Here is a 14,870-nt window from a genome sequence, read left to right on the forward strand (position 1 = left end):
TTTTTTGGACATAAAAAATCCCGATTTTTGGACATAAAAAAATCCCGATTTTTTGACATAAAAAATCCCGATTTTTTGACATAAAAAATCCAGATTTTTTGACAGAAAAATCCTGACGTTTTGACAGAAAAATCCTGACGTTTTGACAGAAAATAATCCAGATTTTTAGACAGAAAAAAATCCAGATTTTGTGACAGAAAAAAATCCCAATATTTTGACAGAAAAAAACAGACTTTTTGAGAAAAAAATCCCGACTTTTTGAGAAAAAAAATCCTGATTTTTTTTACAGAAAAAACCCGAAAAATATCTTAAGCGCAAAAATTATGACTCAAGTGGTGAAGCTGTATTTTCTTTTGCACGTTCATTTTATTGACAGTTTAGTTAAGAAACATATGTATTATTGTATGTATTTTCTGACATGGACTTGTTTCTTCAGCATTGTCCACACAGTTAAGTCAGGACTTTGGGAAGGCCATTCTAAAACCTTAATTCTAGCCTGATTTAGCCATTCCTTTACCACTTTTGACGTGTGTTTGGGGTCATTGTCCTGTTGAAACACCTAACTGCACCCAAGACCCAACTTCCGGGCTGATGATTGTCCTGAAGAATTTGGAGGTAATCCTCCTTTTTTCATTGTCCTATTTAGTCTCTGTAAAGCACCAGTTCCATTGGCAGCAAAACAGGCCCAGAGCATAATACTACCACCACCATGCTTGACGGTAGGGATGGTGTTCCAGGGATTAAAGGCCTCACCTTTTCTCCTCCGAACATATTGCCGGGTATTGTGGCCAAACAGCTAAATTTTTGTTTGATCTGACCACAGAACTATCCTCCAGAAGGTCTATCATACTTTCGCTTTACGTGCATTTCCCGGCAGCACGCTATTTTTGTATTTCGCCTCGTTTACGGGTTTAAAGACTCTTACCTGCACTTTGCTTCCAGTCCTTCCGCATCCTGATAACACCACCATCGCGACCACCATTTAAGGAGAGGAAAAAGTGTGAGCACTTCAGCATTAGCTTTGGAAATAAAAAAAACATGTTTCAATGTTTTCCGCCACTTACCATGCAAATCATTTTACTTTCCGGTGAAAAATTCCGTTCTTCTTCCTCATGATCATAAATGTCACTTTGCCGTGAGGAACAGAGCAACCAGAACTACTTGTTAGCGGCTATAAATTTCCATGAATCCTTCCTAAGTACATTGCTTAAGAGCACGTGAGCAGCACTCTTGGAGCAAAACAGCGACCAGTCTCAGATACTTTATTCGGTAGGAAAGTATTTCGTCCCCGAACGACCGCCGCCTGGGATTTAATTTCCGACCTTTTTTTTTTTTGTCTGCTGTTTGACGGGGACAAAACTGACTGGACTGGGTCCAAGATCTAGCATGAAGGCCATCACGGACAGTACTGTAACACGCCAAATATTTCCTAGTATGAGGTATTTCTCTGTCATATTAAGGGCTTCATATTCAAACTGGTCTTAAAAGATCTGACAAGAATAAAAACTTCAGCAAATAACATTACACGCTTTGAGGGAAGCACGTGGCTTGGCGTCGTCTTGCTGAAATAAGCAGGGGCGTCCATGATAACGTTGACATGTGTTGCTCCAAAAACCTGTATGTACCTTTCAGCATTAATGGTGCCTTCACAAATGTGTAAGTTACCCATGTCTTGGGCACTAATACACCCCCATACCATCATAGATGCTGGCTTTTCAACTTTGCGCCTATAACAATCCGGATGGTTCTTTTCCTCTTTGGTCCGAAGAACACGACGTCCACAGTTTCCAAAAACAATTTGAAATGTGGACTCGTCAGACCACAGAACACTTTTCCACTTTGCATCAGTCCATCTTAGATCAGCTCGGGCCCAGCGAAGCCGGCGGCGTTTCTGGGTGTTGTTGATAAACTGCTTTCGCGTTGCATACTAGAGTTTCAACTTGCACTTACAGATGTAGCGACAAACTGTAGTTATTGATGGTGGTTTTCTGAAGTGTTCCTGAGCCCATGTGGTGATATCCTTTACACACCGATGTCGCTTTTTGATGCAGTACCGCCTGAGGGATCGAAAGGTCCGTAATATAATCGCTTACGTGCAGTGATTTCTCCAGATTCTCTGAACCTTTTGATGATATTACGGACCGTAGATGGTGAAATCCCTTGCAATAGCTCGTTGAGAAATGTTGTTCTTAAACCGTTCGACAATTTGCTCACGCATTTGTTCACAAAGTGGTGACCCTCGCCCCGTCCTTGTTTGTGAATGACTGAGCATTTCGTGGAAGCTGCTTTTATAGCCAATCATGGCACCCACCTGTTCCCAATTAGCATTCCTCAACTTTCTCAGTCGTTTTTGAAACATGCCGCAGACGTGAGCACATCCCCCCTATATTAGCGTCCCTTCACTGGCTCCCTGTGCGTTACCGAATCAATGTTAAACTCCTTTCATTTGTTTTTAAATGTCTAAACAACCTCGCGCCAACATATCTCTCCGACCTCCTTCAGCCTTACTGCCCCACCCGATCCCTAAGATCAGCCGATCAGCTGCTACTGACGGTCCCTGACACAAGGCTGAAGCTTGGAGGTGACAGAGCTTTCGCCGCTGCTGCTCCCAAGCACTGGAACGACCTACCTCTGAGTGTTAGACAAGCCTCCTCTCTTCCTGTTTATAAATCTCTCTTAAAAACATACTTTTATTCCATGGCTTTTAACACTGAGTAATATCCATCCTTCAATGGCGCCCCATAAGACACCTGCTGTGAACCTGTTTTTATGTTTTATTTATTTATTTTTTATCATGTTGTGTTTGTGTTGTGTTGTGTTTGCTCGGTTCTCGTATTATCTTTTAACCTGCCCATTGTACAGCACTTTGGCTACCCCTGTGGTAAATTTTAAATGTGCTTAATAAATAAAGTTGATTTGATTTAATTCCAAATGAGCTAATATTTGCAAAAAATAACAACGTTTACCAGTTCAAACGTTAAATATCTTGTCTCTGCAGTCTATTCAATTAAATATAAGTTGAAAAGGATTTAGAAATCATTGTATTCTGTTTTTATTTACCATTTACACAACCTGCCAACTTCACTGGTTTTGGGTTTTGTACATAAACATAAGTGTAGGAGCCTAAATACTATTTAAGTTAATTTACATTTTATAGAAGGTGCTTTATATTTATTCAGCCAAAATGGGACTATTTACTTTATTTGCATAATACGAAACTGTATATATTGCATGCTTAGAACAATTATAAAGGTACACTTTACTTGTAATTATTACATTTGTCTGAAGAATTTGATGACGTTCTATTTTATACTGCTTTAATACAGTGAAGATTACGTAACTGTTTAATTGCATATATGGCGGAAGGATCTGTGGGGTAATATGAATTGGACACAATGTATTATGGGTAATGGCAGTGTGGTGTAAAAATTGCAAATATTAAAGAAATCATATTTTTTCTAATTAATAATTGATAACAGCTCATGCTGAACACAGGAAGTCTGCAGGTTATCTGTATGGTGGCCCCGAGCCAAATTTTTTTAACCCAATGCGGCCCACCCGAGTCAAAAAGTTTGGGGACCTCTGGTATATAATAATATAATTGGCATGATCAGATAATATTAAAGTTTAAAATATGCATATTTTTTTTTCTGTCAAAATTGAAAGAACGAATGCATTTTAAAAAAAATAAATAAATAAATAAAATAGGTATTTTATTGAAACCCATTTTTTCCAGGCTTTCGCGGGCCACAAAGAACGATGTGAGTTTGACACCTGTAGGGATGATGTTCGAAATCGGTTCTCCCGGTTGTTCGATAAGAAAAGAACCGATTCCATGGACTCGAATCCCTTTTTGAGAACCGGTTCCCGTTATCGAGACCACTATAGTTAAGAAAAAGAGTTTGTTCTTTATTTGAATCCCTTCCCACGTACAGGAAATGCCCTGTGGGACAGCAATGTTATGCCCATTTGATTGTAGACTCTTACTGACACCTTGTGGCGATATGAAAATACTATGCGTCATTAGTTTGGGCACTTCCGTGTTGAGACAATTGAGAAGTAGACAAGTTGTGTTAGCTCCTACAAGCCTTGGAAAAGATAAGTCTGACTTTTTCACATAAAAAATCCTGACATGTTGACATAAAAAATCCCGATTTTTTGACCGAAAAAATCCCGACTTTTTGACAGAAAAATTTCCGACTTTTTGACAGAAAAAAATCCAGACTTTTTGACAGAAAAAAATCCCGACTTTTTGACAGAAAAAATCCCGACTTTTTGACATATAAAATCCCGACTTTTTGACATATAAAATCCCGATTTTTTGACATTAAAAAATCTCGATTTTTTGACATTAAAAAAATCTCGATTTCTTGACAGAAAAAAATCCAGATTTCTTGACAGAAAAAAATCCCGATTTTTTGACAGAAAAAATCCCGACTTTTTGACAGAAAAATTTTTCGACTTTTTGACAGAAAAAATCCCGATTTTTTGACAGAAAAAAATCCCGACTTTTTGACAGAAAAAAATCCCGACTTTTTGACAGAAAAAAATCCCGACTTTTTGACAGAAAAAATCTCGATTTTTTTTGACAGAAAAAAATCTTGATTTTTTGACAGAAAAATCCAGATTTTTTTGACAGAAAAATCCCAATTTTTTTGACCGTAGAAAATCCAGATTTTTTGACCAAAAAACATCGATTTTTTGACCGAAAAAATCCAGATTTTTTGACCGAAAAAATCCAAATTTTTTGACAGAAAAATCCAGATTTTTTGACAGAAAAAAATCCAGATTTTTTGACAGAAAAATCCAGATTGTTTGACAGAAAAAATCCCGACTTTTTGACAGAAAAATCCCGATTTTTTGACAGAAAAATCCCAATTTTTTGACAGAAAAATCCCAATTTTTTGACCGAAAAAAATCCCGACTTTTTGACAGTAAAAATCACGACTTTTTGATAGAAAAAATCCAGACTTTTTGATAGAAAAAATCCAGACTTTTTGATAGAAAAAATCCAGACTTTTTGATAGAAAAAATCCAGACTTTTTGATAGAAAAAATCCAGACTTTTTGACACTTAGAAAAAAATCCTGATTTTTTGACTGAAAAAAATCCAGACTTTTTGACAGAAAAAATCCTGACATTTTGACTGAAAAAATCCTGACTTTTGGACAGAAAAAATCCCGACTTTTTGACATATAAAATCCCGATTTTTTTACATTAAAAAATCTCGATTTTTTGACATTAAAAAATCTTGATTTTTTGACATTAAAAAAATCTCGATTTCTTGACAGAAAAAAATCCCGATTTTTTGACAGAAAAAATCCTGACGTTTTGACAGAAAATAATAGAGATTTTTAGACAGAAAAAATCAAAATAATAATTGATAACAAAGCTCATGCTGAACACAGGAAGTCCGCAGGTTATCTGTATGGTGGTCCCGGGCCACTTGTAGAGATGATGTAGGGATGATGTTCGAAATCGGTTCTCCCGGTTGTTCGATAAGAAAAGAACCGATTCCATGGACTCAAATCCCTTTTTGAGAACAGGTTCCCGTTATCGAGGCCACTATAGTAAAGAAAAAGAGTTGGTTCTTTATTTGAATCCCTGGGAACGAATCCCTTCCCACAGGAAATGCCCTGTGGGACGACAATGTTATGCCCATTTGATTGTAGACTCTTACTGACACCTTGTGGCGATATGAAAATACTACGCGTCATTAATTTGGGCACTTCCGGGTTGAGACAATTGAGAAGTAGACAAGTTGTGTTAGCTCTTACAAGCCTTGGAAAAGATAAGTCTGTAAGTAAACTGTTTAACTTGTTTATGTAACTCAATATTAAGGTGGAAAGTGTTTCAATTTGATAGTAAGATGTTTATTGAAAAACGATTTTTGTGCACTGTTTCAATGGATGTTTTGAGGACTTAAAATGGCTGCCAGTCGTGTAATTCCACCATCGAAATAGTTTCAACACTCAGAAGTATTTGTTTGATGATAGTACTGTATATTTGTGTGAAGCTAATATTTACATTTCAGTATGTTAATTGAATCCCATAGCTTATACATTTGTCATTGTGTGTATTTCAGTTTAAAATAAATTAAATAACAGTCCAGTGCAAGACAAAAGTAAAGATAGGAAAAGACAAAGCAAGATCAACAACAATAAAGAGCCTAAATGGATTAATCTGCTTTGGATTGTTTGTTAGCTGTCTGCCAAGCTGTATAACCTCAACACGTATAGTGAGGGCAGAACAGGCAATATGCAATTATTGCCAGGCTTCGCTCTCATGTAAGGGAAGAATTGTTGATTGACGACTGTGGTGTTCTTAGTGTCATAGTGTGTGTAGTTAGTATGTTCCAATAGCAGCAGAAGTGCACTTTTTGGAGAACTGTATTATTTTCAGTTTTGTGCCCAAGGGACTGATTTTATTTAACACTATATTATTATTTATACACCTATAGCAATCACAGAGACAAGTTGTTTTTGTGTTACTGTATATATTTATTTTTCTGAAAAATCCCACTTATATACTCTGGGTAACAACAGTCAATACATATATATATATTTTTAGGGGGGTAACAGTCAATATTTATTTATTTATTTTTTTCTTATATAATAAAAGTGAGCTTTTGTTAAACCAAATATTGTGTTTTTTTCCATATACAACAACCTATCTGGATTCGATATGAGAATCGATATGAGAATCGATATGAGAATCGATAAGGAATCGGTTCTTAGTGTCATAGTGTGTGTAGTTAGTATGTTCCAATAGCAGCAGAAGTGCACTTTTTGGAGAGCTGTATTCTTTTCAGTTTTGTGCCCAAGGGACTGATTTTATTTAACACTATATTATTATTTATACACCTATAGTGATCACAGAGACAGGTTGTTTTTGTGTTACTGTATATATTTGTTTTTCTGAAAAATCCCACTTAATATACTTTGGGTAACAACAGTCAATATTTATTTTTTTTATTTTTTTAGGGGGGTAACAGTCAATATTTATTTATTTATTTTATTTTTTTCTTATAAAATAAAAGTGAGCTTTTGTTAAACCAAATATTGTGTTTTTTTCCCATATACAACAACCTATCTGGATTCGATAAGAGAATCGATAAGGAATCGGTTCGATAAGAGGATTCGATAATGGGCTCGAACTCGATAATTCCTTATCAAACATCATCCCTAGACACCTGTGCAGTAGAGTGTTGAATATTTTTAAATTAAGTTTTGCAGCAATTGCAACTTTGACCACAGCATCAGTCTCTACGTCGAGCGGCGCTTTCCATCATTTTCAGCAGACTACATTGCAAAATAATCCAAACCCCTTTCCTATCAAGCAACATCCACCCAGGAATCTCTTCTTTTTTTCTTTTTTTTTTTATCTACAGACCTCTTGCTCCGATATATAAAAAAACATTGCTTAAAAGTTGAAAGAGAAACCTTTACACGTGTTTACAACATTACAATTACAAATGAACCGAAATGATCTCCCCACTCAGTGACGAGTGGAAACGACACACTGCAGATAATGTAGGAAAAAAAAGTGTGGAATGTTGCGAGACTGGAGTGGAGCATCAAACATAAGCTTGTAATCACACATCTGCAGTGATTGCACTAAATATTAATAACAGGATCTTTCCACTTGTGGCCTATTTCTGCCTTCTTTTTTTGTTTTTTCGGGACATTTTTCTCCGAAGAGTGTGACTGTGGAAAGCTCGCTCCCACTCCCACTTCTTGATCATCGGCGGCCTTGAAAACTAACAGTAGAAAATAGTCGACGCTGTCATTTTATTTCTCTTTCGACCATACTGCGATTACAGCAAATACCATTCATCGTTAAGGCAGTTGTCATGGCGACGTCTTGCGAAATATGATTGAAACGTGGCGTGAAAAAGGATAAACGGGGCGGGGGAAGGGTAACATTTTCACGGCGTGGGAATGATTTTATATGACGGAAAAAGATTGCAGAATAAATATGGACGACATGATTGACACACAAAGACTTACACGAAATGACGATATTGCTATATATTTACTATATATATATATGTACATATATATATATATATAGCAAATATATATATATATTTACTACAAATGATGCCCATTTCGCTATTAGATCATAGTTTTTAGCATTCCAATATTATCATTTTGCAAATTGTGCACGTATACACCACAGCGGCACTGGAAAAAATGCTACCTATTAGCATGCTAACGTTAGTAAGTTAGCTTAATAGTTTGTTTTTTAGCTAATTTTATAGGTATACTGTACACCAGAGTCATATTTTGTAAGGGTGAACAAAAAACTAAATTCACACCTGAATCGTGATAAAATGCTACCTGTTAGCATGCTAACTTTAGGTTAGCTTAATTTTTTTTTTTTTTTTAAGCTAATTTTATAGGTATACTGTTCACCAGAGTCATATTTTGTAAGGGTGAACAAAAAACTAAATTCACACCTGAATCGTGATAAAATGCTACCTGTTAGCATGCTAACTTTAGGTTAGCTTAATTTTATTTTTTAGCTAATTTTATAGGTATACTGTACACCAGAGTCATATTTTGTAAGGGTGAACAAAAAACTAAATTCACACCTGAATCGTGATAAAATGCTACCTGTTAGCATGCTAACTTTAGGTTAGCTTAATTTTATTTTATTTTTTTTAAGCTAATTTTATAGGTATACTGTACACCAGAGTCATATTTTGTAAGGTTGAACAAAAAACTAAATTCACACCTGAATCGTGATAAAATGCTACCTGTTAGCATGCTAACGTTAAGTTAGCTTAATAGGTTGGGGTTTTTTTAGCTAATTTTATAGGTATACTGTACACCAGAGTCATATTTTGTAAGGGTGAACAAAAAACTAAATTCACACCTGAATCGTGATAAAATGCTACCTGTTAGCATGCTAACGTTAGGTTAGCTTAATAGGGTTTTTTTTAAAGCTAATTTTATAGATATACTGTACACCAGAGTCATATTTTGTAAGGGTCCACAAAAAAATCAATTCACACCTGAATCCCGATTCATCTTCATCCCGATTCTTAGTTTTCAAAAGTCAATTTAAAAAAATGTAATTAAAATCTAAAGTTGTGTTTTTTTTTAATAATATTACGTACACCACAGCGGAAAACATTTTGTTACTGGAAAAAATGCTACCTCTTGACTTCCGGTCTGGGCAAGATGGAGTAGACACGTGTTGAGTCTCCCTCCCACAACTTTTTACATTGCCACTCTTTTAAAACTCCATAAACAAAGCCAGCGAGCTGGTGAATATATTACTCCGGAGTTGCAACCGGCAAGAAATGCCAACTCACTCGACGAAGCGGAACGCCAGAGATACCGGGGCCGGACCTAGCTCTTCCGACGGAGGTGCCGGTGAAGTCAGTATGTCGGCTATAGCTAAGCTTCTGGAAGAACACCGCCAGGCCCTCTCCACGGACTTCAGGACAGCAATTTCTACACTCGAGACAAAGATTGATAAGGTACACACCAAGGTCTCTGAACACTCTCAGAAAATTACCTCACTCGAAGAAAATGCTACTTTGCAAGACGAACGCCTGCTAGCACTGGAAGCAACATGTGCTAAGCTAACGGACATCGAGGCTAAGCTACGTGCTAAAGTTAGCGACCTCGAATCCCGGAGTCGGCGAAACAACATCCGAGTGGTCGGCATACCAGAGTCCGTGGAGGGGCCACGTCCAACTACCTTTTTTGCGGAACTACTGAAGGAGATTTTTGACGAGGATTTCTTTGAATCACCGCCGGAGTGCGACTGGGCTCATCGAACACTCGCTAGCAAGCCGAAGCCAGACCAGAGACCGAGGCCCGTTCTGATACGGCTACACAAGTACCAGGTGAAGGAGAGAATTATCCGCGAGGCCAGGGCCAGGAGAGGCAAGCTACAATACCGAGGGTACCCCGTCGCCATCTTCGAGGACTACGCACCTGAAGTGGTGGAACAACGCCAAAAATACCGCGATGTGATGCCGAAGCTCTACCAAATGGGCCTACGACCAGCATTACTGTTCCCGGCCAGGCTTGTCATAGTAACGAAGGATGGTGGTAAGAAGAGACTCGGATCGGTTACAGAGGCTGAGGACTTCTTGACATCAATCCGCACGCAAGATACCTGATGGGCTTGGATGGCTATTTACCACTAAAATACGTCTGGACATGACAACAATTTGCACCAGGACTGTGCAGCTCCTGGAATAAAGACTGTAAGTTCCAACTTTTTCAGAGGCCTGACTTATGATAACTTTACATTCACTGTGGACATTGTGGGCCTTTGTTTGTTTTGCTGTTCTAAACCTTGACCACCATTTTAGACGTGTGTTCATAATAGGAAGCAATGTTTGAGTGTTGCAATTTACACACTGGCTAACGGTGGTCACATAATTTCCAACATAGATGGTCGTAACTATTTTTGGTCTGTTTGTTTGTTCCGCTCCGTACCGGGCGTTCTTTCTTCTTTTTCCTGAGGGGCCAAGCTATTTGTAACACATTTTGATTATGCATCCTAATTTGTTTTAATCCGAACTAGTTATTCGTATGCACATTATGAGGCACTCCTTGGTCCAAAAAACATCACTACAGCTACTGGTGCAGTGCACTGTACATTTCGGTATGTGCCTTGTTTGTTTATTTCGGTTTAATATTTCCTATATTACTATACACTCAGGTTGGGATGCGTCTCATGATAGTAGGCTCACTTTAAATTCTTATTTCGCTTTATGGAGTTCATTACTGCTACTGTAAGGGAGGAGACTCCGGAAGTTAACATTAGTCAAGTTAGGCTAAGTAAGAGCGAGAGAGCTCAGATAAGGTTCTTATTTAGGGTGGGTAGTAAGGGTAATTGCATTCTAATCTATTGGGGTTTGTTGAAATGTGTCTTTCTGTCATTACTAGTTTGGTGTTTTGTACTATTTTGTTATTTTTTTTATTTATTTATTTTTGCTGCTATGTCTTCCCTCTCTCCCTCCCGTCCCTCCCCGTGGGGTCTAAGGCGTGTCACACAGATTTACTGTTGGGGTCTAATAGATGGCGGATGCTGGTAGGATGACGAGTGGCGGAGTGCGTATCATCTCTTGGAACACCAAGGGCATGAACAACGCTGTCAAAATTGGTAAAGTCTTAACTCGGCTGCAGCATCTTAAAGGGGACATTATGTTTCTGCAAGAAACACACCTGAAGACATCAGAAATTCTCCGTATTAAGAGGTCTTGGATGAGCCACTTATTCCATTCCAAATTTTCTGCTAGGGCTAGAGGTTCAGCCATAATTATCCATAAGCGTGTTATGTTTGAGCCAGCAGACGTTATAGAAGATAATGAAGGTCGCTATGTTGTGGTTTCGGGCACGTTACAGAACACACCAGTAATTTTAGTCTCTGTGTATGCACCTAACTGGGATGATGACACTTTTTTCACAAGACTTTTTGCTAGGATCCCCAACGTCGATAGCCACCGCATAATCGTAGGCGGGGATTTTAACTTAGTCCAGGATGCGATTCTTGATCGATCCTCCCATACTCGAAATACACTATCCAAAGCAGCAGAGGCTGTGTCATCTTATGCAAACCAAGTAGGACTTTCAGATCCCTGGAGATTCAGGAACCCGCATGGGAAGGCATTTTCATTCTTCTCACACGTTCACCATTCGTTTTCCCGTATTGATTTCTTTTTAATAGATAACAATCTCTTGCATTGTATTAACGCATGTGACTACCACCCGATAGCCGTCTCTGACCATGCGCCAATTTCAGTCGACATTAAATTTCCGCAAGGTGTGACCGGCCGCACAATGTGGAGGTTCAGCTCTCACTTGCTCTCGGACATTAAGTTCAAAGATTTTGTTGAAACAGAAATTCGTACCTATATTGAGTTTAATGACACCCCTGACATTGAAAATAGCATCTTGTGGGAAGCACTTAAGGCTACTGTCCGGGGACAGGTGATCGCTTATATTTCCAGGATGAGGAGGACTGAGAGGGCTAGGCTGACGGAAATTGCTAAAGAACTCCTCGACCTCGACAATGTATACGCTGTTTGTCCATCTCCATCCCTGTATAAAAAACGTATTCTGCTACATTCGGAACATGACCTGCTTATGACGCACATAGTAGAAAGACAACTGCGACAATCCAAACAATGCTTCTATGAACATGGAGACAAGGCCGGCCGACTTTTAGCTCAACGGGCCAGGGCTGCTTGCGCATCGCGGTCGATTCCCAAAATTAAACTACCAGATGGTAGTTATACTTCTGATCCAGTTGATATTAATAAGTGTTTTTCTGAATTTTACACTAAATTATACACTTCTGAATGTTCTCCTATCTCCGCGATTTGCCCCAACCCCCTCGATTCATTAACATATCCTTGCATTGATGTAAACATTGCCAGGGAGCTGGGTAGACCCATTTCCTCGTCAGAGATACAGGAGGCAATTCGATCTATGCAAAATGGAAAGTCGCCCGGTCCTGATGGCTTCACAGTTGAATTTTACAAGGCTTACTCATTACTGTTATCCCCCATTTTAGCAAGAATGTTCAATGATTCCTTCAACGCCGGCCGCTTACCAGGGACTCTGTCAGAGGCTTCCATTTCATTACTTCTTAAGAAAGACAGGGATGCTACCTCTTGTGGTAACTACAGACCGATCTCGCTCTTGAATGTGGACTGTAAGATTCTGGCGAAAGTTCTCTCTACGCGTCTTCAAACCGTGATGCCCTCAATAATTTCGGCCGATCAGACAGGCTTCATGCTGGGGAGACATCCATTCTTCAATACCAGAAGATTGTTGAACATAGTTCTCACTCCGCCATCTGATACTCCGGAGGTTGTGGTGGCGCTGGATGCGGAGAAGGCGTTCGATAGGGTGGAGTGGGGCTATTTATTTTTTATTATGGAGAAATTTGGTTTTGATCCTAAATTTATTTCTTGGGTTAGAGTCCTGTACGAGACTCCGCTTGCCTCCGTACATACTAACGGCATCCGTTCAGCTTACTTCCCTCTCCAGCGTGGGACCCGGCAGGGATGTCCGCTTTCACCCTTGCTGTTTAATATAGCCATTGAACCGCTTGCTATTTGGCTTAAGAATTCGGAGGAATTTAAGGGTATCACTCGTTTTGGTCGGGTTCATAAGCTCTCCCTATATGCAGATGATCTTCTGTTGTTCGTTTCGGACCCATCGTCCTCGCTTCCCCATATACTATCGATTCTAGATCAGTTCGGTCGCTTGTCAGGGTACAAACTGAATATTCAGAAAAGCGAACTATTTTTTGTGAATAATTTGGCAAGGTCACTCCCGCGCTCACAATTCCCCTTTAGGATCTCGGAGGACGGTTTTAAATATCTGGGCGTGTTTGTCTCGAATTCTCCCACAGAGCTGTTTCGTAAAAACTTTCAAGCACTGTTAGACAAATGTAAATCGGACTTGTCCAGGTGGGCTGCCCTCCCCCTCTCCCTGGTTGGCCGCACTAACCTCATAAAAATGATTTTACTTCCGAAATTTTTATATCTCTTTCAACACATCCCTATATGTCTCAACAAATCATTTTTTGTTGGCCTTGATCAACAACTTCTTGCTTTCATTTGGCAAAACAGGCCAGCCCGCCTTAGGAAAGCCATTCTACAGCTCCCTAAGACGGAGGGTGGTCTAGCACTTCCAAACTTTAGAAATTATTTTTGGGCCTGCAATATCAATAAACTTCTGTACTGGGTCCGCTGCGACTCCCCAGCCGCCTGTCCACCTTGGGCTCACATAGAGGTAGCATCGTCTAATGGTTCCCTGCACGCGGTGATTTGCTCACAGCTACCCTTATGTTCATTGGGGACCTCCCTAAACCCAGTTGTTAAAAATACTATTAAAATTTGGACTCAATTTAGGAAACATCATGGCCTGCACAAAGCTTCCAGCGGTGCTCCGATTTTGAACAATCCCGCCTTTATCCCTGCCTGCTCTGATTCTGCGTTTCGCACCTGGTCAACTAACGGCCTTAAAATCCTCAACGACCTGTACCACGATGGAGTGTTCTCTTCGTTCGCTTCTCTGTCAACAAGATACAATATACCTAATACACATTTCTTCCGATACCTTCAAATAAGGCATTTTATTAAAAAACAATTTCCCCATTTTCCCAACCGCCCCCCAGAAGCAGAAATTGATCGGTTTCTCTCCTTTGACTCTGACAAACGACGTTTGATATCTGTAATATATAATGAAATCTGCTTTCTGAATCCACTCAACACTTCACCTGCCAGAGAATCCTGGGAGCATGACCTTGGGGCACCTATACCTGATGGGCGGTGGAGAGAAGCTTTGAGGCTGGTTCATTCATCATCTATATGCGCTAGGCATGGCCTAATACAATGTAAGATACTACATAAAGCACATTTTACTAATGCTAGACTGGCTAAAATATACCCCAACCATAGCGACGCTTGTAACCGCTGTAGACAATCCCCAGCTGACCATTTGCATATGTTCTGGACGTGCCCAAAACTCTCAAGTTTTTGGTCGGCTATTTTTGACACTGTCGGGCAGGCCCTTGATAGAACAATAACACCCAGCCCGCTGACTGCCCTTTTTGGCGTTCCGCAGGTGGACGGTTTACCTGCAACCGCTCGTCATGTCATTGCGTTAACGACTCTGCTGGCTAGGCGTACAATTCTTTTTAAATGGAAGCTTGCGTCTCCGCCGAGCCATAACAGTTGGATACAAGATGTCTTGCGGTGTCTGCAATTAGAGAAGCTTCGGTTCTCGCAGAAAGGATCTGTGGCATCTTTCCATAAAACTTGGGGCCCCCTCCTGGACCTTATTAGGGACAAGCTTGACATCACCCCAAGCGATCCGGGTAACCCAA

The 14,870-nt window shown here is 39.5% G+C and overlaps 1 protein-coding gene across 1 annotated transcript in view; it reads right to left on the reverse strand.

Annotated features, from left to right (window-relative positions):
* Positions 1 to 5,611: 5,611 nt before the first annotated feature.
* LOC133665058 (ras-related protein Rab-18) overlaps positions 5,612 to 14,870 on the reverse strand; it is a 26,850-nt gene continuing 17,591 nt past the window's right edge. The window contains exon 8 of the mRNA XM_062070219.1: positions 5,612 to 9,163. The gene's annotated coding sequence lies outside the window, so the exon portion shown is untranslated. The remainder of the gene's footprint in view (positions 9,164 to 14,870) is intronic.

The sequence above is a fragment of the Entelurus aequoreus genome, linkage group LG14, assembly GCF_033978785.1.
Source record: "Entelurus aequoreus isolate RoL-2023_Sb linkage group LG14, RoL_Eaeq_v1.1, whole genome shotgun sequence".
Classification (NCBI taxonomy): domain Eukaryota; kingdom Metazoa; phylum Chordata; class Actinopteri; order Syngnathiformes; family Syngnathidae; genus Entelurus; species Entelurus aequoreus.